Source organism: Tupaia chinensis, unplaced genomic scaffold (genome assembly GCF_000334495.1).
Source record: "Tupaia chinensis unplaced genomic scaffold, TupChi_1.0 Scaffold144318_1, whole genome shotgun sequence".
NCBI classification, from domain to species: Eukaryota; Metazoa; Chordata; class Mammalia; order Scandentia; family Tupaiidae; genus Tupaia; species Tupaia belangeri.
Window position 1 is genome coordinate 628564 of NW_006204176.1, and position 3535 is coordinate 632098.

The 3535-nt window shown below is 38.8% G+C and overlaps 1 pseudogene; it reads right to left on the reverse strand.

The window, feature by feature from the left end:
* Positions 1-1931: 1931 nt before the first annotated feature.
* Positions 1932-3233, reverse strand: LOC102494062 (26S proteasome regulatory subunit 7 pseudogene; annotated as a pseudogene).
* Positions 3234-3535: the final 302 nt, after the last annotated feature.

The window sequence follows — 3535 nt, forward strand, 5'->3', positions numbered from 1 at the left end:
AGATTGTGCAATGTCCTAATATGGGAAGCAGAATAGGGTAGTGCTTCTGAAACTTTAACATAGCAAGAATTGTCTGGAGGAGCTTATTAAAAGGCAAAAGACATGAAGTAGACCCTGAGATTCTTCATTTCTAGCAAGTTCACAGGTGATACTGATGCTGCTGGTTCACAGATCACAGGGTCTGAAACCATGTCATATGAATAAGCTCAGAATAACAGTGCAAAAAAGAAAACCTATGGGCACTATTAAAGTTTCCTTCAGAGATCACAAGGTCCTGAGAAAGTACTATTGGACTTTAGAATTTGAGAACCTCAATAGTTATTCTTGTACAAGCTCTTTATTCTACAGATCTTTTTTTTTGTTTGACTTTTGTTAATGCTTGAATTTATTTCACCGAAATGTTAAAACATGTATGTCTTTATTTATTTGAGTATATTTTATTGTAAGCATAATCTTGAAATGGCTTGCTCTAGCTCATACCTAAAGAAAGACTATGGCGGGATTAGAAAAAAAGGATAAATTTTCCAATCAAGTTCACAAAAATGAAAAATGAAAAAGGAATTTTGGCTGGGAACCAGCAGTTAGCGTAATGGCTATGTCGCTGGATTCCCACATAGTCGACCGCGGTTCGCGTCCCGGACCCAGTGGCTTAAAACTCACGCTGGGCGCGTGTGCGTGCATGGCCAAGATCCCGAGAGGAGAATGGAGGAGAAGGGATTGCGGTGTGACCATTCCCCCTGGGGGGTGATTTCTCGCTTTCTGTCTCTAATGTCTCTGTCTGTCTAGCGAGCACATGCACCCTATAGCGAAAATCTCTCCAAAAAAAAAAAAGAAATGTTGGCTGGACTTTACGAATGAAGGGCTTTAATTTTTCTACTTAAAAACATAAATTTAAGAATTTCAATGAAGCACTTACAGCATTTTCTACATTGTCAACTTTTTCTTTTGTGAATTAAAAATTTATACAGCTCTATTTTGCAACTTATAATTTATGAATATCAAACTTTGATAAAAAGTATCATGCTTTGGTCTCAGTGTTAAGAAAGAGGAGATAAGTGTAGCAGAAAAGAGGATTTGGTGGGAACTGCACAAGAAACCACTTGGAATAGGGATGGTGAGGATTCTAAAACAAACTTTATTTTAAAAATATTCTACTGTAAAACATAAGTCTAATAGGCATTTTACCAAAATTTTAAACCACTAATTTATAAAATGAAAATAATTACTTCTCTGTATGAAGCCAATTCTGGATCTTCTAAATTAATTTTTTTCTGCTTTACCTGCATCATTTCACCATTCACTAAAATCTCCAATTCGTCTTGACTGATTTGAAATCAGTTAAAAAGCATGGCAAAACTTATTACATCAAGTGTTTCTTCCACTTCTACTTTAACAAGGGTGCAGCCAAAGCTTTATTATTCAACATCATGGCAGGAAAAACTATTGTAATGCATATGGTCTTATACCTAGATGTGTTTCTGATGAGAAGAGAACAATAGGGCCCTAGATAATGGAAATATAGAACTTCAACCTGAAACCCAGTTCTGCCACTACAAGTAAATTAGGTGGAAAGTTTTAGCATCCATTGGATCAAGATCCATTGATCCCCCTCACTGGGTGGCTAGGCGGATGCAATGAGGTAATACATGCAGAGCACCCAGCTAGCATATCCCTAAAACACACATAGTGTAAGCATGTACTTTATACGCTACACAATCCCTAAATGGTAGTGAATCAAAAAACAGTTAAACACTGAAACAAGCTTTTCTGCCTAATAACATTAAATATCATCTTTATCTATACTACAGAGTAAAGAGATCTGGAAAACATACAATTTGAAGCTGTTGATTTTATGTATAAAGTGGTTATTAACAAGTCAAAATAAGGTTAGGATTCCAAAAGAAGTATTTTCATTTAAAAGCCTTCCAGACTCAGTTGTATGTCATATAGCAAGAAGAAGCACTGAATTAGGCATAAGACTTAATGACCTTATTTACAGCTTCCAAGAAGTCCTTCTCAGTAGCAATTTTTCACCGTGCCCTGATTGTGAACATACCAGCTTCTGTGCAGACGCTTTGTATCTCAGCACCAGTGCTATTTGGACACAGTCGTGCTAACAATTCAAATCTGCTATCTCTTTCAACACTCATTGAACGAGCATGTATCTTAAAGATGTGAGTCCCACCTTCTAGATCAGGCAAGCTTAATTCAATATTTCTATCCAATCTCCCTGGCCTCATCAACACTGGATCCAAAGTATCAGGTCTGTTAGTGGCCATCAGCACTTTAATATTGCCTCGAGGATCAAAACCATCCAACTGATTGATCAGTTCCAACATCGTTCTCTGCACTTCATTGTCACCTCCAGCACCATCATCAAAGCGAACCCCTCCAATAGCAGCAATTTCATCAAAGAAGATAAGGCAGGCTTTTTTTGTTCTGGCCATTTCAAAGAGCTCACGGACCATTCGTGCTCCCTCACCGATGTATTTCTGTACAAGTTCGGATCCGGTAACTTAAATGAAGCACGTGTCAGTCCTATTAGCAACTGCCCAAGCACAGAGTGTCTTTCCTGTACCTGGTGGACCAAAGAGCAGCACGCCCTTGGAAGGCTCAATGCCAAGGTTCACAAACCTCTCTGGATGAAGTAGTGGAGTTTCAAATACTTCTCGTAATTTCTCAATCTGCTCCTTATAGCCACCGACATCACTGTATGTGACATCAGGTTCTTCCTCCACCTGCATCATGGTAACTGTTGGGTCAATCTTAGGAGGCAGTGGAATGTGAATTTGATATTTATTTCTGCCCACACCAATTCTCATCCCTTCTTCAATGTCAGTAGGTGCCACCTGATCACTGAGGTCCACCACAAACTTGGCAAACTGCTTCACATTGATAATGTATTTTGGGTCCTCTGAATCAGCATTGATTATCTTTGTACATCTTGCAACCTGTAAAGGCTGTTCCCTCTGAAGCGTTTGCTTATCTGCAGCCAAATCCCAGAGTGCTGGTGGGGCCAGGCCAGTGTCATACTCTTTAATACCAGTGAGCTCATTAATTTTCTTGAGCAGCTGCTGAATGCCATCTTCAACCTGCTTGATCTGCCTGGAGTAAGTGCTCTGACCATAAGTTTTCAGCAAGGCAATATCTCCCTCATCCAGAGCTCGGATGGGCTTGTTGACTTTCTCATCCTCTTTGGTTTTGCGCTGATCCGCACCGAGGTAATCTGGCATTTTCAGGAGAACCAAGTACTTCAATTTTTCAGAGATTACACAATCTATTCTACAGATCTTAAAAGTCAGATCCTGGAAGTTTAAAATTCTGACTCAGAGTTGGGATTATAATATTGAACTTTTGATTGAAAGGTAGTCATATTCTCCATAGTTATAAAAAGATTGACTTAGTTCCTTATTATTAGGGAATTTCTAGTAATTAGAGTTTTCAAAAATAAAAAAAAAGGAATGGACTGCTCTTATGAGTTGAATCATGTCTCCCCAAAAAGATAGGTTAAAGTCCTGACCCTCAGTTCCTATGA